Source organism: Grampus griseus (genome assembly GCF_964374135.1).
Source record: "Grampus griseus genome assembly, chromosome: 7".
NCBI classification, from domain to species: Eukaryota; Metazoa; Chordata; class Mammalia; order Artiodactyla; family Delphinidae; genus Grampus; species Grampus griseus.
Genome location: NC_139001.1, coordinates 37,793,054 through 37,819,064, shown reverse-complemented (window position 1 = coordinate 37,819,064; position 26,011 = coordinate 37,793,054). Strand labels below are relative to the sequence as shown.

Genomic DNA, 26,011 nt, shown 5'->3' with positions numbered 1-26,011 from the left:
AAGACAATCCCCCATAAGAGAGAATTATCTGGCCCAAAATGTCAATAGCACCATGGTTAAGAAGCTCTGCTCTAGGCCTTGAATCTAGGGTCTTGTTCATACACCTATTATAATACGTCCATTCATGGGCCATTTCTGTGGACCTAGTATGTGCCCAGTGCTTCACCTAGCACACTGTAATGGAATAGCTATTTCCATGTCTCTTCTTCCCCTTCCCCACTAGATTATGAGTTCAGGGCAAGAACAGAATTGGTTTTTGTATCCATCACCACCCTCCAATGTCCACTAATATTAGGCATATAATACATGCTGAATGAGTAGATGGATGGATGACCCTGAACCACTGTGTCCCACACTCTCACCTTCTGAATAAATGAAGGTATTTGGTTCTCAAGACTTCCCATTTTGAAAACCTAACAAAACAACAACAAGGAGGTGATAATCCAATCTGTCCTTAAGAAATCCAATGCTCAAAGGAGCACAAGGCCTTAGAGGCTGGTAATGAAGCACAAAGCCTCACCGTCATAAGTCAGCTCTTCACAAACCCTCATCCAGACCCAAAGATACAGGAAGTTGCACCCATGTGGCAGCTGTCTGTTGAACTTCATTTGATCTGAGCTCTGTATATGCAACTACCATCCCAGCTCCAATCACAGCACGTGGGGATGGGCACAATGACAAAACTATTTGTCATTCAAAATCTGTCCACACAAGAGAAGAGAAGAGGAGCCCGTAAGGTCTGGAGTAAGGCCCACTTCCTTCTAGAAAGTAGCTGCCTTAATGGCAGTGAGTCCACTGATCCAAACAGAAGTCATCCCATGAGGTTCCTTTCCTGGTTCTCTTCCCTCCTCATCTGTCCCTATCTTCTGCACCAGCTTTTGAATCTAAAAGACAGTAGAGGGCTTCCCTGGTGGCGCAGTGGTCGAGAGTCCGCCTGCCGATGCAGGGAACACAGGTTCATGCCCCGGTCCGGGAGGATCCCACATGCCGCGGAGCGGCTGGGCCCGTGAGCCATGGCCGCTGAGCCTGCACATCCGGAGCCTGTGCTCCACAACGAGAGAGGCCACAACAGTGAGAGGCCCACGTACTGAAAAAAAAAAAAAAAAAAACAGTAGAGCTCTCGGGCACATCTCAAAGCATGCCAAGGACAGATGGAACGTGTTGCTATACCACTCATCACCAAAACACCACCTCACTTTGAAAAACGTTTTCCAAGAAAGTTCTTTCATATTTGTTATCTTATTTGACCCTCATCCTCTTCCTTCAAGCCTAATATTCTCTCACAACACTTTTCAGTGGTTTGAAGCTTTACTGGGACAAAACATGGTCCCAGTATATTTTACCCTGGGCAGCTCTGCTATGGTGCACACCCTCATGCTGGGTGGAGAGAGAACAAAATTTGAAACCAGAGAGCCTGGCTCCATCCAGTTGCTGATGCTCTGTCACTTACCAGCTCTATGGCTCAGTTTATGTCATCATTTTCTCTGGGACCATCTCCTCCTATATGAAGCAGAATCAGTGCCTCCTGTGCTACTTCATCCATTGCTCTTAAAAGGATCCAGGGGGACACACCACGCAAAAGCATTTCGTAATGTGGTGTCCTAGCTTCTTCCCAGAAATGATTAATATGCCTCTCAGCCACTGAATGTCTCTGACTAAGGTTGAACTGCTAGAAAGTACAAATTAGATCACATAAATGATATTACTAAACTAAGGGCTGTACTTTTTTCTTCAACCAATATCTGATGATTTCTAAATTGATTTAACAAAGGGAATAAACAGAAACTGCTTATATTCTCTTTCATATCACAGCTTCTCATTGTTTAGCAATAACTCAAGTGTAACTGCACTCATCTTTGGCCAAGATAACTAATGCAATGAAACAATTCAAAACCATACACTGTTCTTTCAGTTTTCTCTCCTAAGACACCACAAAACTGGAATGACAGAGGAATGTCTTGGGACCACTGGATGTACTTTTTTTCATAACGAATAATATATAAACATATTATCTGTTTAAAAGTCTCACACGATACAAAAATATAGAGTAAACAAAAAAACCCACCCATCTTCACTTCCCAGAGGTAATCAGCCATCAGTCTGTCTGGTGTGCATCCTGCCAGACTTCTTTCTGCAAATAGCTATATGTGTTTATATACAGAAATCTCTTATTCTGTTTTGTTATATAATAGAGATCATACTTTAACAGCTGTCCTACAACTTGCTCTTTTGACTTTTTGTATATTTTCCCATGTCATCCATGCCTATCCACCTCATCTTTTTAATAGCATATGGTTTTCTGTTAGGTAAATACCCCAAACTTGACTTAACCTTAATGGTCCTCGATTTCCAAAATTACAAAACTTTGCTAAACTTTAAAACTTTTAAATCTCCATCTGATTGCCTCTCTCCAAATTTCACCTGAAAACCACTTCCAGTAAGTTCTAATATCTCCTTTCAATAGAGTCATTTTAAGAAAAGGCTGAAGAGAGGGTTAGCAGTCTATACTCAATGCTAAATCTTTCAAACTTCATTCCTTATTCATTGCTAACAGCATTTGTTCAATTAGTCCTACGTTTCACCTTCAGAGAGAATGGGCCTACACCTATGGGCTTTCCATGTTAAGCATTACAAACTTCAGCCTCAACACACACACACACACACACACACACACACACACACACACACACACACACACAATGCTAAGACGAAAGAAGGAAGGCTTGCATGTGAAAATCTTAGTAAGCTATATGGAATTGTTTACCTAGTTAAGCGTGGTCTTGGGTTCTACAAAGGAACTAAATAGAATGATATTGCTAGAATTTTCCACAAGAGAAAAACTATCTTCACTTGGAATTTCCAAATTCAAATATTTGTTGATTCCCTACTATATGCTGAGAGGGGATCAAAAGTAGTCTGAGATTCAACCTCTGCCTTCTAGAAGCTATAAAACAGCTGGGGAGGTGAGGTTTACAGGAATAAAACAAGTAACTAACAACGCAAAGTAGTCCAAAGTCATTCATTTGAGCAAATGAATGGTTCAGGCAATGGTGCTCCAGGCGGAGCTCTCAGGGACAGTAAATCAAGGGAAGTAACACCACACAATTCACTCTGAATAGGGCCCTCAGCACTGCAGTGAGGGCTTGAAACAGAGTCAATTGATGAGGGCTATCCGTTACATGACCATCAAATAGTAATTCTGAGTCTAAGACACTCCTGGACAAATGAATAGAAGTATAAGGGCACATCTGGTAGAAATAGGACATAATAATGCTCCAATAGGTGAAAACCCAAAAGATGCCACCGATGCCACCTAGATGCTCAATACAGACCCAGAGCTATATCCAGAATCTCCCAACCCCTGCCCCTTCTATGGGTCAAAGAGGCTGCAAAGCACTATCTCTGCAAAGCTTTCTTGGCGGGATCAGAATTTAAGTTGTAGGCACTTTTCCTCTCCTGAAGGCTGACTGCATGTAAATACATTCAAAAACCATCACTAAGCATCTACTGTGTGTCTGTTGCCTAAGTTAAGAGCAGATTAAGAAGACACATCGTTCTTACCTTGAAAGCGTTCACAAGTATCTGAACAACTGAACCCACCTCCCCAGCTAATCAATAGTAGAGCCTGAACACATTGAAAAAAAGGAGCAACAGGAGAACATACGCAAAAAATATTTCTGTAGGCCAATAAAAAGAGGATATTACAAAAGATTTCTTGTGTTCGCTGATTCTTACAATGTTGAGCCTTATCAGGCAAAGGGCCTAGTCGTTTCTTTCAACTCTATGGACAGAAGTGTTGTCTATCTATATATCCCTTTAATGGAGCTTTTAAATAAGTTTCAATTTTCTTTCTCCATTCATCACAAAGGTAGCCTCGATCTAAGCCCCAAACTGCCAATATCTCCCCTCAACAAATGACTAAAAAAATAAAGGAGGGAAGGAAGGAAGGAAGGAAGGAAGGAAGGAAGGAAGGAAGGGAAGAAGAAAGAAAGAAAGAAAGAAAGAAAGAAAGAAAGAAAGAAAGAAAGAAAGAAAGAAAGAAAGGAAAGAAAAAGGAAAGAGAGAGAGAAAGAGGGGGAGGAGGGAGGGGGGAGAGAGAGAGAGAAAGAAAGGAAGGAAGGAAGGAGGGAAGGAAGGAAGGAAGGAAGAAATTTTACAGTAGCTATGAGAAAAAGAGAACTGCTGTACCACATCAAGTCCAAGTTTGTACGGAGCACATGGTAAGAAGAAATACACTATACTGTAATTAAAATGACTTACAGAAGCAGCAAAGGCATAGCAGCATTCAGAAATACTAGAGGGAAAATCGAGAGAAGCAAGACATTACTGACTGTCTCTCACTAGAAGCCAAGGAAATAGGCAAAACAAAGTGTTCTTTGATGGCTTGGCAGCAGCAAAGATGGCAACAGTGTAGAACTGAGCTGATGAGAGGCAGCACAGACTCATTTTTGGAGCAAATTCGACTTCTTTAAGTTGCTTGCCATCGATTGTGAGTGTCATATAATAGCTGATTTTTTCCCCTAAGAATAGACCTTTGTTCTCATATAGTACTGCACTCTTGAATGTTTCAGTACTAGTTACGGCGCTTAAGAAAGGCACCAAACACTATATTTGTTCAAAACAAAGAAGGGATCAATTATTAAATCATCTTTTCTAAGAACTCACCAACCTATAAATAAAATGTGTTTGGAAAACAAATATTTTCCTGCCTCTGCTGTTTTTACTTTCAGTAGCATTAACTTAAAAGGTACCATTTCAGGGCTTCCCTGGTGGCGCAGTGTTTGAGAGTCCGCCTGCCGATTCAGGGGACACGGGTTCGTGCCCCGGTCCGGGAAGATACCACATGCCGTGGAGCGGCTGGGCCTGTGAGCCATGGCCACTGGGCCTGCGCATCCAGAGAGGGCCTGCACATCCAGAGAGGGCCTCCGCAACGGGAGAAGCCACAACAGTGAGAGGCCTGCATACCGCAAAAAAAAAAAAAAAAAAGGGTACCATTTCAGCAATATTTTTCTCAAAAAACGAGACTTATCAACTCACTTGCATTCAAGCCACTCTGGTCCTCTCCCTTTTTTTTTTTAGGAATGAAGCTCTATTCAAGGGAGCCTATGCTCATTAAAAATATCTCACAGCATTAATGTTCTCATTAGAAGCATCAATGGGTGTGATGTCTTTAATGCTGGCTCTGTTTGTGCCTACTGTCCACCTGTGCAAATGTCTAAACGACAGTTGATAAACAATATATAAATCACTGCAAAAGAGAATCATGCAGAAAAACCTGGAGCTTAATTACATGTCCCAGAGCATCACCTCCAAAGATACAAAAGGTCTGATTGTTTTATCTATCTTGTGATAGATTTGGAATTAAGTGATCAGATCCTCTACAATAATATTGTAATAAAAGATAATACTTAATTCCTTACAAAAGTGACATCCTTACCAAATAAGCCTAGTTTATTCCCGCCGTTTTCCCTTATTTACTGTGCACCAGTAATGCACGGGAATGCAGTGGCTTCCCTTCCACTCCTGAAATGCATCAGCCCTCTCCCTTCTCACAGCTTCTGCACAATTCCCTCTGTCTAGAACATTCTATACACTCTTCCTCACCTAGTTAAATCCAATTCACCTTCCAGATCTCAATTCAAAAGGCCCTTGTCCAAAACACCCTTCCCTCACCACCCTACCACTGTCCCATCTAGATGAGATTCCCCTGTTACACAGGTTCTTGCAGCTTCCTGTGCTTTTCCCTCAGAGCACTTATCAGTCTGTAGAGTAATTATGTAACTGTGTGTGTTATTTGACTAATATCCGTCTTTCTACACCAGACTCTAAGCCCTGTCAGAACAGAGACTATGGCTGTTTTGCTTTCACTGGATTCTTGGAGCCTAATGCAATGCCTGGAATATAGTAGGCACTCAATTTGCTGAATGAATTTAGTAAGCAAACCCCATCATGTCCTGACACCCTGCCATATAAATGGTCAGGCCAAATAACGATGAAGTGAACAAAATAGTGTTCTGAAAACTGTCTGATCAATCAGCTTGACATAGTGCTAGTAAGTAGATTCTTCTTGGCGAATTTAGTTTATCTTCATCTATGCTATGGTCATGACCCTGACAAAGAACTGGTTTAGTCCTAAGGATAGCATAATATGATAGATTAGGTTCAGCAGTGTAGTTCAGAAAATCCCAAACAGCAGTGGCTTAAACAAGATAGATGCATATTTCTCCCTCACTGTAAACAAGGTCTAAATACGAAGTTACCCAGGACTGCTACAGTGATCTGCAATGAGAAGACCCAGGTTCCATCTATCTTGCTGCAAAACTCTCCTTAGCCTCTACTTCATGCTTCTACTTCATGATCCATCAAGGCTGCTCAAGTCCAGCCATCCCATCCAATTCTAGACATCAGTAAGAAAGAAAGAGGTAAAAAGGCTTCCCCCTTTCTAGAAATCTCACACGTAAGTCCTTTAGTCAGAATGCAGTCATACAGCCATACCTAGAGGCAAGGGAAGCTAGAAAATATAGTCTGTATTCTAGAAGAAGTTTATATTAATAACAAAGAAAGGAAGGCTGGATACTGGGAGACAATCAGTAGTTTCTGCCACAAATTGCAAAAATATTTGAGGGGATCTCGTCTGCTGTTCCTGGTAACAGCAGGTCCCTCCTCAAATGAATGTCATTTAAGCAAGTAAGACCGACCAAACGGGAGAAAGAAACCTGTATGCCCAACAACGGAATGTAATTCGAGCCTTGATATGAACAAACAAGTGCCACCAAAGAGTGGGCCCTGAGGGAGAAGGCAGCGAGAACACAGCAGATGACCCCAGCGCTGCCGACAGGAACATGGAGACCTGGAAGGGTAGGAAGCTCATTAAGAGCTTGGAGGCCGCCCGCAGCAAAGGCACAGGCATGATATCACTGACCATCCCTCCCAAAGACCAGATTTCAAGAGTGGCAAAAATGTTAGCAGAGGAGTTTGGAACTTTAAGTTACTTTAAGTTACCTTAAGTTACTAGCAAACTTTAAGTTACTTTAAGTTACTAGCAAACTTTAAGTTACTTTAAGTTACTAGCAAACCGCCTTTCAGTCCTGGGAGCCATTACATCTGTACAACAAAGACTCAAGTTTTATAACGAAGTACATCCAAATGGCCTGGTAGTTTACCGTGCTACAACTGTAACAGAAGAGGGAAAGGAAAAGAAAGTCAACATTGACTTTGAACCTTTCAAACCAATTGATACGTCACTGTATTTGTGGGACAACCAATTCCATCCAGAGGCTCTTACAGCACTGCTTCCAGAAGACAGCCAGCTGGCATCATTGTAACAGATGGTAGTGGTGACTTTTTGGCACACTCCAAGGAAATACAAGAGAAGTCCTGCACAAATTCACTGTGGCTCTCCCAAAGAAATATGGTGGAGGAGGTCAACCAGCCTGCATCTTGCCCATTTAAGAATGGGAAGTGACCTAACTCTATCTGGAAAGTAGCTCAGACTGCGGGGCAGCTGTTTATTTCTGGGGACAAAGTGAATGTGACTGGTCTCGTTTTAGCTGGATCAGCTGACTAAAACTGAACTAAGTCTATCTGATATGTTTGATCAGAGGTTACAATCAAAAGTTTTTAAATTAGTTGATACATCCTACGGTGGTAAAAGTGGATTCAACCAAGGTATTGAGATATCTACTGAAGTCCTCTCCAACGTGAAGCTCATTCAAGAGAAGAAATTAATAGAGCGATACTTTGATGACGTCAGCCAGAGAGATGTTGCTCATTGGCAAAGCACAGAAGAGGACAAAATTTTCTATCAACTCCAGAGAAAGAGAAGGATAAATCTCATTTTACAGACAGACACGACAAGAACATGAGCATGATGCCCCTGTTGGAATGGTTTGCTGACAACTATAAAAAAAAATTTGGCGCTATGTTGGAAATTGTCACAGATAAGGCACAAGAAGGATCCCAGTTTGTGAAAGGATTTGGTGCAATTGGAGGTATCCTGCAGTACCGAGCAGATTTCCAGGGAATGGAATACCAAGGAGGAGACAATGAACTTTTTGACTTTGATGATTACTAGGTAGTTGACACGGGTCTGGCGAAACGTGCCTCACCCTCCAGCATCCAACCCAAGGAACATACCCATGATGGAATCCAAACAGATCCCTGTCTTACAATTGGAACATTTCTAGAACTTAATCCACGAGCACTGGATACTGAAAAGAAAACCGAAGCAAAACCTGACCCAACCCTATACTTTGGTTTGTCATGGTATCAGCACAGCAGCCTACAGCTAAGTTCCTAAATGCCACTTTGGGCTAATTTTTAAATCCTAGTTTTTATTTTTATTCGACAGTGAAATTGGCTGCTCTTGTATTTTATGAAAAAAAATGTTTTTAAACTTCATACATAGAAGCAAAAATACTTTCACTGCTGTAAACCTTCAAAAGTTAATAGAAATGAGATCGTTCGATTGGAGAAAAATTAAATTGCTGCATTTCACAGTGACCCATTTACATGGCATCCTCAGATTAGACTGCATAAGAGGAAATATATGTGGTGAATATTGGAGAAAAAAATACCAAATACAATCAGTCTAATTCTTCTCAAATGGCTTCAATGTGGGTTTTCAGTCAGAAGAGGGGCTTTTCATTTTTCTGCTAATCTCTCAAACACACTCCCTTATAATATATGCATTTGGGGTCATATGACTTCTGCATTTCCTAAAATACCAATGGTTGAATTGTTAATTATGGAATAAAACTTACATAGAAAAATATAGTCAAGAGGTAAGTCAAACCAGATTGGTACCTTCTTAAAAAAAAAAAAAAAAAGAGGGCTTCCCTGGTGGCACAGTGGTTGAGAGTCCGCCTGCCGATGCAGGGGACACAGGTTCATGCCCCGGTCTGGGAAGATCCCACACGCCGTGGAGCGGCTGGGCCCGTGAGCCACGGCCGCTGAGCCTGCGCGTCCGGAGTCTGTGCTCCGCAGCGGAAGAGGCCACAGCAGTGAGAGGCCTGCGCATTGCAAAAAAAAAGTTGGTCAGACTTCAACTAAACTCGAGGTATTTCAGAAATTAAGAGGAAGAGCTGGGCAAGAAGCAAGATGGGAATCCCCGAAACTGTTCTAAAAACGGCAAGCTGGTGACACCAGTGACAGTTGCTAGAAGCGTAAAGGAAACCTTTACAAAATTGCTAGATTCGACCTCACTTGTTTCCAGCGAGTCCTTCTCTGAGAGAAACAACACTTTGTGCCCAGTTTAGATTTAGTGTGGCTACAGCAGTCTTAAAGTAAGTTTTTTTGATTAACCACAGCAGCATGTGGTAATGTTTTACTGCAGATAAGTCATCTCAGAAAGACAGATCCGAGGACATGGTATACTGCATAATAACCAAACCTCACAATTTTCTGGCCCATTCTCCAGCCCACCCTAACACACACCCATCCTCTCTTAAAAGTAACTGTCTGCTCTTTGCAGTCAGGAAATTCTACAACAAGCCCGCCTGTGATCAAAGGCCTCTCCATCAGCTTTCCCCAGATACATAATCCACAGCTGGCAAAGACTCAGAAACATTCTCTTGACCATGAATAAATTTGATTTTTTGGACTGGAGGTATGCAAAATCATGTTATACAGCCCACAATGGTCATGCATTTGAAGATTACTCCTCCTTTCCAGGACAAATTTTCTCTTTCTGAATCTCGGTCCTGTTTCTGAGGTGTACCAAGACATCAGGTCTGAAAAATTAGAGGAGAATTTCCCATTGCCAGGGAAGTCTGTCAGAAAAGCTCAGGACTTAAAAGGAGAAAAGGAAAATAGAATTAAATCTGTCAATGTGTGAAGATGCCAATAGGCATTACACATGCACCCGCACGCACACAAACACACACAGTGCTAGGAGTCAAATACGCTTAGGAAACACTAACTGAAAGGTTTCTTTCCTGCAGACCTTCTCAGAGCCTTTAATATTGCCAATATGCATTATGGATCTCCAAGAGGGGCACAGTAGACAGATCTTCTACTTCAACTCTTGTTCATCTTATATGGTGGCAACATACTAGAATGGAAAGAAATGTATCAAGATTAAACAGGGCTGTCTCTGGGTAGTAAAGTTTACAGGTAATTTTAATTCTCTGTATCTCTAAATTCTCTATCATGAATTGCTTTTACAATCTGAAAAAAGTTAAGGATGAGAAAGAAAAACTAACATTTGAATCTATATTGTTTTAATATTTTTAAAAATCAGAAGTAACTGAAAGGGAGATTTTTTTTCTTTCTTTTAAGAAACAGAGGTGCTTATTGTTCTTCAAGATTTACTGTATACCTCCAGTATGCCAGGTTCTAATGTAGGAGTAATAAAAAGGAAGAATTTATTTTGATGATTCACTACATAGTTCCAGTAGCCTGAAAGAGGAAAAGAAACTCTTCAAAGGTCTTCCCACTATGAGCTAATAAATAAACTAAAGCCTGCAAACATAGTAAAATCAATATAAAAATATACATTTATGCTACTGTGCTTCCCCCCAATCATTTAAAAGATCTCCTTTAAATATAACCTCTTGATTTATTTTGTAACAGTACCCTATATATAAAAACTTGAATTGGAAATAAAACGTTATCAATAGACCCTTAAACTCTATCATTCATTCTTTCATCAAGTTATTAAATGCTTATTACATACTGGGAAATACGTGATTATTCTTGGAGAATTCCATGAAAGCATGTCCTTCTTCATGATTAGTTATTTTAGCAGGTTATTATCTAAATAAATCTAATACTATTTATAAAATTAGAAAGAGAAAAATTAGCATAGAGAAACTAAAGTTATAACAGACCTACGTAGCAAATATTTTATGATATGATCTGTTGCTTTGTCTTATTTTCAGTTTGATAATCATGGTAACTTGGACTATCCAGAAAAGTAAAACCAAATTCTAATTCTGGCCAAAAGAAAACAATTTCAGTATGCTTGGTCCTAAGGCTTCCTACGTTTCCAGTTATGCCACGTTTAGCAAAAGAGACAGGAGGAGCCAGGCATCAAAGTCCATCTTCAGCAATTCTACAAACCACTTACTTGTTAAGGCGTTTCTGTCCCCAGTTACAACCACAGTGACTAGGTTAAACTAGCAAAGCCACCTCTCCAGGTTCACCATGAAGAAAAGAACTCTTCTTCTAACCCCTCCAGGCTATTCTTCCCATGGAATGTTTTCAGACAGTTTTGGGAATGACCCCCTTCCTCTCAGCTAGGGGGAAGGTCAAGAATGGTCAACAGGACACTTTAATGTAGGCAGACTTTGGGACTTGATTCACCCATCAAGGGAGGCAAAGGACATGCTTCTATTTATGTCATCTCCCACGATGAGACCAGAAAACCTCTGTGTAGTCTCTCTACAACTCAAACGGGAGGAACCCAGGGAAATTATGTCAGCTGGAAGCCCCAGTGTGGAAATTCTCAGTCCACCAGGTTAACCACAAATGGAAGGGCCACAAATAGGTACAAGTTCCTTTGCTTCGAGACCTGAATAAAGAGGCCTAAATTTTGTGACTAGCCAAATAAGCAGCAAACTTATTTGCTCAGGGAAATAATATTGCCCTGCTCTAATTACAGCTCTGCTGGAACAGAGTTTCTAGAAAGTGCTGAGATTTCCTTCAATTTCACTGAGCAAGAATTCCAATGATGAAAGTGGACCCACACCACCATACTAGAAAAGCCATTTAGAGGAATAAATTTCCACAAATCAAACCAAAGCAAAACAAAAATAAACTAAGTCTACCATTTTTGAGTGTTTACTACACACATATATTCACTAAATATGCAATGTGTTTCTAGTTCACACTACTGAATTTGTCTTACGATGTCAACAGCAGCAAGAAAGTCTGTAAGACTAGCGCAAAAGGATTCCTAGAGGGCTTCCCTGGTGGTGCAGTGGTTGAGAGTCCGCCTGCCGATGCAGGGGACGCGGGTTCGTGCCCTGGTCCAGGAAGATCCCACATGCTGCGGAGCGGCTGGGCCCGTGAGCCACGGCCTCTGAGCCTGTGCTGCACAACGGGAGAGGCCACAACAGTGAGAGGCCCGCGTACCACCAAAAAAAAAAAAAAAAAAGGATTCCTAGAGAGCCTAAGAAACAAGGAATCCAGTGCCTCAGAAGTACAACTTCTTTTTAAGACCGAAAAAAAAGAAAAAAAAATTGTTTTATAAGTAAGAGAAACTTGGGCCTGAACTCTAAATTTTGTGTTAATTGAATCAATGTTAATAAGTTCAAGCTATTTGGGGCTTCCTAAAACTCACTTGTTAAAACAAATAAATGAAGGCCAAGAAAACATACAAAGAGGAAATATTTGTGGGCCCAAAACAAGGGAGTTAAGAAATCAAACAGCACTATGAATAGGCACAGAACTATTGTTATGTCACCCACGAACACAGACATGAAATGACCTATGTATAAAAGTTAGCGAACAGTCATTGACATTGTATACTCCAAGGCAAAAATATCAAAATAACCAAATGCTTCTCACACATGGGAGCCACATCTTAAAAATGAAAAGAAATTCAGAACAACTTAGGTGGCTATAAATGACAAAGGAAGCAGCTGCTGTTAAAGTTTCAAGTTTCTTAATAGCTCATGTCAGCAGCCACATTAAAAAACAGGGTAATTGTTTAAATGCTTGGGCACAACTCTCTTAAGCAACTACCCATGGTATAATGGGAAAATTGAGATAAATCTGTACATCAAGGGATACAATGGCATTAGGAGAAAATTGCTTCCCACTCTCTTACTAATTTAGCAGATAAGAAGAATGTGTCAGCCTCAGATTGGTCAGTATCTAAGCAGCGGGCAGTAATTTTTATTTACTCCCATCTTTCTGAAGAATTTAGAACACTTCTAATATTATTTGCTAATAAGCATTTCTATTCATTGCCACCAGGCATATGTCAGGATAGAGGTGGGACAGAATACCGTGTGTGTCTCTTATGTTCATTGAAACGGTTGCTGAGGAGATAGAAAAACAGAAAATGGGAGAAATGACAACATGTACAGAGACTATTTACTATTTGCTTTCTACCCTCAACAAAGTTTTGGCTTGACAATTTTTTAAAGAAAGCCACCTCCACATCTCAAGCAGTGACGCACATTATCTCTTCAGCTAACCCCCTGCTCTATCAAGATGATTGATCACTCCATTCCTGGTAAAAATACATGGATAGGTGGGTAAGTCTGTGGGTAGCCAAGCTTGAAGGCTGGCTACCCACAGGTTGGCTACACACACTGCTTGTTTTAAGAAAATCTATGGAAATGTCCCAATTACAAAACAGATTAACTCAAGGGTGCTCATTTACCTTACAAAATAAAGAGGCTGTTTGCTATAGTTTTTTATCAGGTCAAGGGGAAGAGGAAACTTGAGAGCAAAGTTGTTTGTGGAGTTATTTTTCGTAACAGTGGTAGCAGTTGCTGGGCTGCCCTGTGAGAATCAGCACGACGATTCTGTACTCATCACTCGAGTCAGGAGGCAGCTGGAGCATCACAACTGACTGTGACTCCTAAGGACACGGGAATGTCTTCCCGTTCAGGAATAATTAAAAGCACCGAGGCCATTCAAATCAAAGTTGTACCTAAATTCCTCCAGGAACATTTTAAAAACTAGGAAGGCAAGAGAAATAAAATATATTCCCTAATATGGCACTCAGATTATCATGCAACCTCTTTTATCTCATTGAAATGGAAATAGAAAACACAGGGGAAAAAAATGGGAAAAGGGAGGAGTATTTTGGATTCTCCCCCAATGCTCCATTCCTACTGTTTTGTTCTGTCCCCAAACCAGAAAATGACATCAGGAATGTGAACACAATGCAGCCACATGAGCCCTGATGAAGGCCAGGCTTTGAGGAAGGAAAAGGAAGGAAGAGAACAAGCAAAATATGAAGTCCAGTTATAAGGCCACGAATAACTTTGCCCTGCCGCACAGAAACCATTCCTACATTCTTAAGCCATTCCGCCCAGCCAGCCTACAAAGGGAGCTTGAATTCCTGGGCCCCTGGTGCTGCCAAGTATCCCGCTTTTCCTGTAACAGTCTCCCCATCACCACCCTTGTCAGCCCTTCCCATTGTAGCACCTTACCCTCACGCTGCTGCCAGATTTGCTTCCCGACACATATTTTCTAGAGCTCGAACGCCTACAGCAGCTCCCCAGGGTCAGGCACTATGCTAAGGGCTTTTCGTGCATTATCTCATTTCATCCTCACTACAGTGCTCTGAGCTATATTCTCATTCTTTCCATTTCACAGATGAAGAAATTGAGGCACAGAGTAGTTTCATAATTTACCCAAAATTACACAGCTAGGATACAGCAAAACACTCACAACCCCCATGTTTTAACACCAACAAAATAAAATCCAAACTCTCCGGCCTCGCCATCAAGCATCTCCGTATCTTTCCAGTCTTATTTCCATCTCTTCCCTTTCGTTTCTTCCTTACTACCTGGCACAGCACGATGCAGTCCTCGGGATGAATTCGTGTTGATTGAATGAAATGTCCAAGCTAATGAATGATCAGTCAGTTTTTATTTCATTCAAACATGGTCCTTATTTTCAATGTCACGGGGAAAAAATTGTTTCAGCGTCTTCCCAGGAAATCTAATCTTTGAACATGACACCAGGCAACAAAGAAATTGCACAAGAACGTGTTAGGTTAATTATTCATCTCCTCACTGTCAGCAAGGGCTTCCAAGCAAGGCAGCGGTAACACATCTACACCCAGACGTGTTACAAGTCACACGAGGGTGGGGCATGGTTGTTGAATATGGATCCCCAATCCAGGAAACAAACTCCTTACAATACACCTTTTTTTTCCTTGAAAGAAAATTTATCAAATCTATCATAGGGCAATCATACTGGCAGTAGTCCTGAGTACCTAGAGCAAAATCGATTGCTTTATATAAATTAGGTTTTGCTTGGTGCCAACAAGTAGGATAAACTAAAAACCCAAACTTAATTCATACAGTACTTCACAGGATACAAACCACTTACACATAACCTCTGACATCATCCCCATGGCAACGTTCTGAGGCCTTATTATTCTCCCCATTTGGCAGAGGAGGAAACTTGAGTGCAAAGATGATGAGTAATGTACCCAAAACCACACAAAAGACAAGAAACCAAGTCTTCTCTCTCCAAGTCCAGCCTGAGGGTCCCAGGTGTGAAGAGCAGTTATTTTCTAACAGACCTTTCCCTCTACATACAGCCTCTTCCATGATAAAGAAAGGTTCTGACCAACTTAGTACAAGAGTCCAAGCTGAGGAGCAGAGGCACCCAAGAAGAACCAGGAAACGGCTGGCAACAGGTTTCTGCGGGCTTAAGACATTGGCTCCATCAACTGTACATGCTAAGTAATGGTTCTGGACAGGGTCCCTTCCTCCTCCTTGTCCCCCCTCCTCCTCCCTGCTCCCCAAAATACCTGAACAACCCAGAAGCAGAAAAGAAGAAAGTAGCAACATCCACACTTGTCCCTCCTGGCTTCCTACCCAATGCTGCAGTAAGAGCAGAGAGCAGAGCCTCATTACCTTCAACCTGGGGAGGGGGGTGGTAGGAGAACTGTGATGGTTAATTTTATGTGTCAACTTGGAGGGTGTGTTTGGATGAGATTAATGTTTAAATGGATGAACTCTGGGTAAAGCAGATTGCCCTCCATGATGCTGGTGGGCCGCATCCAATCAGCTGAAGGCCTGAATAGAGCAGAAAGACCAGCCTCCCCAAGCAAGGGGCAATTCTCCAGCAGACTGCCTTGGGACTGGAGCTGCAGCCATTCCAGTGAGAGCTGCATTAGCTCCCCTGGGTATACAGGCTGCTGGCCCACATTGCAGATTTTGGACTTTCCATAATCATGTGAACCAATTCCTTATTAAAAATGCCATATAGATAGACAGATCATATATATATGGATAATTTATATATATATTAAAAAAATAGGGTGTGTGTGTGATATATATATATATATGTATCTCCCATTGGTTCTGTTTCTCTGGAGAACCATGACTAACACAGGGACCAATTGGCAATGGTGGAATATTATGGGAGCAGATCTTTGCTACAGATGAAGAAGGATCTCTGGGATGATGAAAAGGAACTCAAAGCAGAGAGAGCATGTGGTGTCCACTTGGAGGGAAGTATTGATGTATATGTACTTTGAGGAATGACGGGGCGGGTGCTGGAATTGAGAAAATTTTTGCTTAGGGAGAACTAACATTTTTAGTTATACAAGGAGAAAGTTTATTATTCTTGAAAATTACATAATATGTAAGAAAAATGTGGTCTAAAACTCACTTTGATTATAAAAATCCCAATAGAAAACATATTTGACAATTTTTATCAATTTAACCTTCTTAAAAGAGGACAAGATTCACATTATGAAAGAGGAAGAACTTCCCAATTTTGCTCTATGTGTGGAATAATCAAGTGGCCACCAGCATACTTTTATTCAAACAGTATGCTGGGAAACAAAAAAAGTTTTTATGACAGAGCAAAGGGAAAACACAACTTCCTATTTGTTTTAGATATGTAATTTAAGCAAACACAACCATTAAAACACATAATCTCTTCATCAGCTGCACTAAAGTTTATTTTTAAACAGATATTCAAAATATTTAAGCCATAATCCTATCACAGCTGCAGCTGGATCATCAATTGTCGAGTTACAGGTTTACATTCATTCTCACCAAAATGTCTACATCACTACAGTATTTATTTTGAGGATATTTTTCATGTGGATAATTAAAAGCATACAAGTCCACATACATTTCACTTTTATTATCAAAGTAGTTTTCAAAGATGTTTCTAGGCCCAAAATATACGATAGGTATTAACTAAGGTTAAATTCTAAAAGTATTCTTTCCATAATGAAAATCTGCACCTATAATAAAACACTAATAGGAGAATGCTGACTTATTTCAGAAATTTTAATCTACTCATGAAAAACAATTTCTTTTGGTGGCATAATTTTAAAATCACTACACTAGACAATGACAGTTAAACTTATCTATCAGTTGGGATGTTTTCAGCTGCAAACATCAGAAAAAACAACTAAAATTGGCTTAAGCAATCTGGACATTTATATATCTCTTAGCAAAACCTTTTGAGGTAGGTTGTTCTAGCCTGAGTAGGTCAGTGGTTCAGTGATGTCATCCTTTTGCTCTGCATCTTTGGTAGTTGGTGACCACCTCCTTATGATTGCAAAATGGTGGCAAAAGCTCCAAACAACACATCATCACACAAGAATGTCCAAAGTAGGAACACTGGAGGCAGGGAGAGGTAAGGAGTATGTACTCCCTGAACTTCTCTCTTTTTTATAAGGGAGAAATATCTTTCCCAGAAGCCTCCAGTCTTCCAATAAATCTCCTGAACCAGAATGAAGTCACATGACCCCTTCTAAACGAATTTGTGCCAAAATGGGAATAGCATTGCCATGATCTGCTAAGAGGTCTTCATTCATCCCCTGGGGTTGGGCACATTGCAGCCGGATGCCTGAACAAAATTGGGATTCTGTTAACAAAGGAGAAAGCGGGATGGGCAATCAAGAGTCACTTCCAAAGATGGATAAAGAATAGCTTATATTATTGAATGCTTTTAGTACCACTCACCTTATTATGCACTGTTTATACATTATATCATTTAGTTCTCACCAGTTAGAGGCCATTATTATCTCCATTTTCCAGATGAGGAAACCAAAGCACAGAGTGGTCATATAGTTTCTCCAGGTAAGTGATAGAAATAGGACTGAAATCCAGACAGTCTGACCCCACAGTCAGCAAAGGCTTGGTTTGGGTGGCTACAAAAATTTTAAAGCAGAAAAGACAACTGAGGTGGCTATAAAATTCATCTGGGGTGGTAAGCTAGTAAAAGGAGAAGTTTTAGGGGCTTCCCCGGTGGCACAGTGGTTAAGAATCCACCTGCCAGTGCAGGGGACACGGGTTCGATCCCTGGTCCAGGAAGATCCCACATGCTGCGGAGCAACTAAGCCCGTGCGCCACAACTACTGAGCCTGTGCTCTAGAGCCCTCGAGCCACAACTACTGAAGCCCGCACACCCTACAGCCCATGCACCACAACTACTGAGCCCACACGCCACAACTACTGAAGCCTGCATGCTCTAGGGCCCGTGTGCCGCAACTAACGAGCCCGTGTGCTGCAACTACTGAAGCTCTCACGCCTAGAGCCCGTGCTCCACAACAGGAGAAGCCACTGCAACAAGAAGCCCGCACACCACAATGAAGAGTAGCCCCCACTCGCCACAACTAGAGAAAGCCCACGTGCAGCAACGAAGACCCAACGCAGCCAATAAATAAATAAATATTTTTTTAAAAGGAGAAAAGTTTTAAAACCCCTCAAATTTCAAATAAAAGGCATCTTATTTCACCCATTTTTACTGCATTAAGGCAAAGAAGGAAGAAAAATTATTCCAGCGTTCCACTTTAGAACGCTCCTCTTAAAATATCTTTTATTTATTGCTAAAATTTTTTGTTTTAAATTTCACATATATTGCCAACACCATAAAATAAAACTGTTTATTTCTTGATAATCTTTTTACATATTTTATTACAATATATAAACACATACATTTTACTTTGCTTTCTTCCAAATCTTTTTCATTTCCAGTCTTCCTGAATATCATTTGGAATAGCTAAAAGAAAATTCCAGTTTTATCTCTCGACTGTTGGCCACCTACATTCCTTCTAATTTTTCACCATCAGAAATAACAATACAATAAATGGGGTTTTTTTCTTATAGCTTTTTTATTCTTTAGCAGTTTGTCTTTAGAATAGGTTCCAAGAAGTGGAATGGCCAGGTCAAAGGGTCTGACCATTTGTATGACTTTTTACATCCACTGTCGATGGGCTTCAAAAAGAACTGAGCTATTAACATTGCTGCCAGAAATGTAAGAATGTACTCATTTTCTCAGGTCACATTAGCTTTGTTTTATTTATATTTGTATTCATTAAGTAGACATAAAATGGTTTCTCATTACTTTTTTACTTCTATTTCTTTGATTTGGAGTGGAGCATTTCCCTATAGGCGTGTGTGCAAGTATTTCCTCCTGTGAAAAACCTGTTCCTATTCTTTGCCCATTAATCTTTCTGGGTTTTAGTGCTGTTGTGATTCACATATTCCAAAACAAAGTTGGCTTAATTTCATTTCTGCAAACTGCATGCAGACTAAATGACCGGTTTATCTAGACTTACACTTGGGTGAACCCAAATTCCAGCTTGTTTCCCAGAATTCCTAGATTTCAACAACTGAGGCATAACTGTCCATCTTAGTGATAAAAATATGAACAAGAATGTTTCCACTGCTTATTTTTTTCCCCAAGATACATATTAAGACCACTACACTCAAAAATTCTAAGAGTAATATTAACATATATACATCAATCCTTGTTTTCATTGTCAGCTACACTCTGCAGATAAAGAATCATTCTTTCACTATGGGATAATAGCCTTTATAAGATTTCTTTTGTGCTTTTATTCCAAAATTGCTAGGTAGGTGCAAACTCCTAGGGGAAAAAAAAATCAGTATCTTCAGATTTTGTTTTCCTTAAGTATATAAAGAGGAAAAAAAAGCCTCCTCAAAACAACATATACAATAAACTCTTCAATCATCTTTTAGCAAAAAAGAAAAGGCATAAAAAGGGGCAAGAAGGATAAACTAGGAGTTTGGGATTAACGTATAGCACAGGGACCTATATTCAATATCTTGTAATAACCTACGGTAAAGGAAAAGAATATGAAAAAGTATATATATATTATATATAATATATATATATATATGAACCACTTTGCTGTACACCTGAAACTAACACATTGTAAATCAACTATACTTCAATACAAAAAGAAAAAGTAAAAGCATAAGGCACATTGTTATAAACACTTTTTTTAGACTCTACCACTCTGCCTCTTATCTCCTTCTGTTACCTAAATATTTATTCTCAAACCAGAATCACTAAGAGAGCCTTTTAAAAATATAGATTCCCGCCCCATGCCCCAAATTTGCGGGGCTGCAGCCTAATAATCTATACTTTTAAAATATTCCCCAAGTTTCCAAATCTTTTAGCTGCAAAATTCTCATTTTAAACTAACTCTTAACAAGAACCATAAGGCTAATACTTAAATTGATTTTAAATCCTGCTAAGCAAAAGATCTGCATTTACTTCTGTAGTGTTCTGGAAAAAGCTCTTGAAAGATAATTTACACTCTTAATTAATCTTTTACCTAAGAAAGAGCAGAGGCCAGAGACAAACATTTTTGACTCTCAGCCCTTTGCAAGGTAAGGTAAGGATCACGTGGTATCCAGGACCAGCACTGGTACCAATTTACCCTCATAGTGCTTCCTGAAGGAAGTGTTCAGGAATCCTCAGTCCTATTGCAAAGGGCTTGTTATTGTTTTTTCTTTGTTTGCTTGTTTACAAATAACCAAAATCAACTTGTATGAGGGTAGTCAACCATAAGTAATTTTATTTTTTCAAACTTTTCCTTAATGTTATGGGGAAGTTATTTTTTATGTTTCAGGAGAAAATGAAAGGGGATTCGTAAAAAACCTAGGTGGCATTCCCCATTTATTCACTGGCTCCTTTTGAATTCTCTTTGCTGTCAGGCATTATTAGAATCTTATTCTAAGATGTCCCAAAGCACAGTGGATAGTTTATTAATGCCTTCAGTAATGCTGATTTCTGCATTATTCTATGAATATCAGTTATTCTATATGTATGTATTCCACATATGTATATAAAGAGAAACTTGGATGCACTTGAAAACCAGAAGAATGTTAATGCAGAAGCCTTCGTAAGTCAGTGCTTTACTAACTCTCCAGCGTATTTCCACATAGGTATTTAAATCACAGAAAATCACTTCAGCTGCAGCCTCAGCTGGGTGGAGAAAAGGCCCTGTGGTTAGAGTTTTATCTTCTTTCTGTAGCCAAGAAAAAGAAAGTCACACTATGTTAGGTGGACACTCGGCAGACAAGGGCAACACTATGTGGTCCTACAGTCAACAAGCAAAAGGGTTAACCGTGGCCTCCTGCACTGACTCAGTCTTATTATTCAGCCTCATTCCAGAAACAATATTAATAAGCAGAGGTTCCTTGAAAGATTAATGTTTCTGAGCTCAGCCACCCCCAGTGGGAGTATTCTCTATCCAATTCTATAATACGCAGGCTGCAAATCTTCTGGCCTCATTGAACTAAAACAGGTAAAAGCACTCAGTATCTTCCTCCACGGTTTCATGTTAAGCTTTCAACTCCCGCCTGTAATCGGCCAGAAATGTTGGTGCTTCCTGAACTATCCTACTGAAGCATCCTAACAGCAGAGGAGCAGATCCCAAATACAAAATTAAATTACTCTCCCTTGGGGTTATCTTAAGATGTCTTGTGTATGTTCCATCTTAGTCTCTGTTGTATTTATGCATTTGCTTTAACAGCAAATAATGTTTCTTCTAAAACTCTAGGAAAAATGGATACTCCAGAAGGAGGAAGTAGATGTATTACAGCACTTCGTGTACCCAGTGGAGTGCACACCCATCAGATTGTCTGCCTTATTCAAAATGTTCCCCTTCCCAATTACAAACCACCTCCACAAAGCAAGTTCCTGAGAGCCATTTGTGCAATATGCTGCCCCAAGCCCTCACCGTGTTAACCGAACCACAAGGCCCAGGGGGGGACCAGGAGGTTCCCCATCCAGGGAATGTGAGGAGATGGAGAGCAAGACGTCTCTCTCTTTGGCTGGAGCTGTAGCCACGTGTCCCCCTATGTAATCCGAGGAGACAAGAAATGTGGTCTTCAGAAAGGCAGCAAATGAAGAAAATAGAAGCAGAGGCGAGAGGTAGAGTGAAAATGCCACCTGGGTCCCCGAGATGTCCAGTCAGGGGGGCCAACCTTCCTGGAACTGAACTCCATCAATTTGGAAGCTTAGCTCTCTGAGTAGTTCACCTCAGCACACCACAGGGAACTGCACTTTGGGAAACACGAGCTAAAGTGATGGAAAAGGCAACCCAGGGCCTTGTTCATCATAAGGTGAATCACTTTTGCTGTGGGTGCAACCTTTGTTCAAACAGCAATTCTTTTTTTTTTTTTAATGTTTACTTATTTTTTCTTATTAGTCACCCATTTTATACACATCAGCGTATACATGTCAATCCCAACCTTCCAATTCATCACACCACCACCCCCACCACACGCCGCTTTCCCCCCTTGGTATCCATACGTTTGTTCTCTACATCTGTGTCTCAATTTCTGCTCTGCAAACCAGTTCATCTGTACCATTTTCTAGGTTCCACATATGTGTTAATATCCAATATTTGTTTTTCTCTTTCTGATTTACTTCACTCTATATGAAAGTCTCTCGGTCTATCCACGTCTCTAAAATGGCCCAATTTCGTTCCTTTTTATGCCTGAGTAATATTCCACTGTACATATATGTACCACATCTTCATTACTCATTCTTCTGTCGATGGGCATTTAAGTTCCTTCCATGTCCTGGCTATTGTAAATAGAGCTGCAATGAACATTGTGGTACATGACTTTTTTTGAATTATGCTTTTCTCTGGGTATATGCCCAGTAGTGGGATTGCTGAGTCATATGGTAATTCTTTTTTAGGTTCCTTAAGGAACCTCCATACTGTTCCCCACAATGGCTGTATCAATTTACATTGTCACCAACAGTGCAAGAGGGTTCCCTTTTCTCCACACCCTCTCCAGCATTTGTTGTTAGTAGAATTTCTGATGATGCTCATTCTAACTGGTGGGAGGTGATACCTCATTATAGTTTTGATTTGCATTTCTCTAGTAATTAGTGATGTTGAGCAGCTTTTCATGTGATTCTTGGCCATCTGTATGTCTTCTTTGGAGAGATGTCTATTTAGGTCTTCTGCCCATTTTTGGATTGGGTTGTTTGTTTCTTTAATACTGAGCTGCATGAGCTGTTTATATATTTTGGAGATTAATCCTTTGTCCGTTGATTCATTTGCAAATATTTTCTCCCACATTGTCTTTTCGTGTTGTTTATGGTTTCCTTTGCTGTGCAAAAGCTTTGAAGTTTCATTAGGTCCCATTTGTTTATTTTTGTTTTTAAATCCATTACTCTAGGAGGTGGATTGAAAAAGATCTTGCTGTGATTTATGTCAAAGAGTGTTCTGCCTAGGTTTTCCTCTAAGAGTTTTATAGTGTCTGGTCTTACATTTAGGTCTCGAATTCATTTTGAGGTTATTTTTGTGTATGGTGTTAGGGAGTATTCTAGTTTCATTCTTCTACATGTAGCTGTCCAGTTTTCCCAGCACCACTTACCGAAGGACTATCCTTCCTCCATTGTATGTCTTTGCCTCCTTTGTCATAGATTAGTTGACCATAGGTGCGTGGGTTTATCTCTGGGCTTTCTATCTTGTTCCACTGACCTATGTTTTTGTTTTTGTGCCAGTACCATACTGTCTTGATTACTGTAGCTTTGTAGTATAGTCTGAAGTCAGGGAGTCTGATTCCTCCAGCTCCGTTTTTTTCCCTCAAGACTGCTTTGGCTATTCGGGGTCTTTGGTGTCTCCATACAAATTTCAAGATGATTTGTTCTAGTTCTGTAAAAAAAAATGCCATTGGTAATCTGATAGGCATTGCATTGAATCTGTAGATTGCTTTGGGTAGTAGAGTCATTTTCACAATATTGATTCTTCCAATCCAAGAACATGGTGTATATCTCTCCATCTGTTTGTGTCATCTTTAAGTTCTTTCATCAGTGTCTTACACTTTTCTGCATACAGGTCTTTTGTTTCCCTAGGTAGGTTTATTCCTAGGTATTTTATTCTTTTTGTTGCAATGGTAAATGAGAGTGTTTCCATAATTTCTCTTTCAGATTTTTCATCATTAGTGGATAGGAATGCAAGAGATTTCTATGCATTAATTTTGTATCTTGCAACTTTACCAAATTCATTGAATAGCTCTAGAAGTTTTCTGGTGGCATTTTTAGGATTCTCTATGTATAGTATCATGTCATCTGCAAACAGTGACAGTTTTACCTCTTCTTTTCCAATCTGTATTACTTTTACTTCTTTTTCTTCTCTGATTGCTGTGACTAGGACTTCCAAAACTATGTTGAATAATACTGGTGAGAGTGGACATCCTTGTCTTGTTCCTGATCTTAGAAGTAATGCTTTCAGTTTTTCACCATTGAGAATGATGTTTGCTGTGAGTTTCTCTATTATGTTGAGGTAGTTTCCCTCTATGCTCACTTTCTGGAGAATTTTTATCATAAATGGGTGTTGAATTTTGTCAAAAGCTTTCTCTGCATCTATTGAGATGATCATATGGTTTTTCTTCTTCAATTTGTTAATATGGTGTATCACATTGATTGATTTGCATATATTGAAGAATCCTTACATCCCTGGGATAAATCCCACTTGATCATGCTGTATGATCCTTTTAATGTGTTGTTGGATTCTGTTTGCTAGTATTTATTTTGTTGAGGATTTCTGCATCATTGAGGTTTTTTGCATCTATATTCATCAGTGATATTGGTCTGTAATTTTCTTTTTCTATAGTATCTTTGTCTGGTTTTCATATCAGCATGATGGTGGCCTCATAGAATGAGTTTGGGAGTGTTCCTTCTCCTGCAATTTTTTGAAAGAGTTTGAGAAGGATGGGTGTTAGCTCTTCTCTAAATGTTTGATAGAATTCACCTGTGAAGCCATCTGGTCCTCGACTTTTGTTTGTTGGAAGAGTTTTAATCACAGTCTCAATTTCATTATTGTGATTGGTCTGTTCATATTTTCTATTTCTTCCTGCTTCAGTCTTGGAAGTTTACACCTTTCTAAGAATTTGTCCATTTCTTCCAGGTTGTCCATTTTATTGGCATAGAGTTGCTTGTAGTAGTCTCTCAGGATACTTTGTATTTCTGCAGTGTCTGTTGTAAATTCCCCTTTTTCACTTCTAATTTAATTGATTTGAGTCCTCTCCCTCTTTTTCTTGATGAGTCTGGCTAATGGTTTATCAATTTTCTTTATCTCAAAGAACAAGCTTTTAGTTTTTTTGATCTTTGCTATTGTTTTCTTTGTTTCTATTTCATTTATTTCTGCTCTGATGTTTATGATTTCTTTCCTTCTGCTAACTTAGGGTTTTGTTTGTTCTTCTTTCTCTAGTTCCTTTAGGTGTAACGTTAGATTCTTTGAGATTTTTCTTGTTTCTTGAGGTAGGATTGTATTGCTATAAACTTCCCTCTTAGAACTGCTTTTGCTGCATCCCATAGGTTTTGGACCATCATGTTTTCATTGTCATTTGTCTCTAGGTGTTTTTTGACTTCCTCTTTGATTTCTTCAGTGATCTCTTGGTTATTTAGTAACGTATTGTTTAGCCTCCATGTGTTTGTGTTTTTTACGTTTCTTTCCCTGTAATTCATTTCTAATCTCATAGTGTTGTGGTCATAAAAGATGCTTGACATGACTTCAATTTTCTTAAATTTACTGAGGCTTGATTGGTGACCCAAGATGTGATCTATCCTGGAGAATGTTCCATGCGCACTTGAGAAGAAAGTGTAGTCTGCTATTTTTGGATGAATGTCCTATAAATATCAATTAAATCTATCTGGTCTGTTGTATCACTTAAAGCTTGTGTTTCCTTATTAATTTTCTGTCTGGATGATCTGTCCATTGGTGTAAGTGAGGTGTTAAAGTCCCCCACTATTATTGTGTTACTGTCGATTTCCTCTTTTATAGCTGTTCGCATTTGCCTTATGTATTGAGGTGCTCCTGTGTTGGGTGCATATACATTTATAATTGTTATATCTTCTTCTTGGATTGATCCCTTGATCATTACATAGTGTCCTTCCTTGTCTCTTGTAACATTCTTTATTTTAAAGTCTATTTTATCTGATATGAGTCTTGCTACTCCAGCTTTCTTTTGATTTCCATTTGCATGGAATATCTTTTTCCATCCCCTCACTTTCAGTCTGTATGTGTCCCTAGGTCTGAAGTGGGTCTCTTGTAGACAGCATATATATGGGT

The 26,011-nt window shown here is 39.8% G+C and overlaps 1 protein-coding gene and 1 pseudogene across 2 annotated transcripts in view; one reads left to right on the top strand and one right to left on the bottom strand.

Annotated features, from left to right (window-relative positions):
- Positions 1 to 26,011, bottom strand: part of ANKRD44 (ankyrin repeat domain 44) — a 316,658-nt gene that overhangs the window by 240,955 nt on the left and 49,692 nt on the right. The window lies entirely within an intron of this gene.
- On the top strand, positions 6,819 to 8,074 carry LOC309824923 (eukaryotic peptide chain release factor subunit 1-like; annotated as a pseudogene). The gene is made up of 2 exons: positions 6,819 to 7,007; positions 7,072 to 8,074. The product of its transcript is annotated as a eukaryotic peptide chain release factor subunit 1-like (transcript).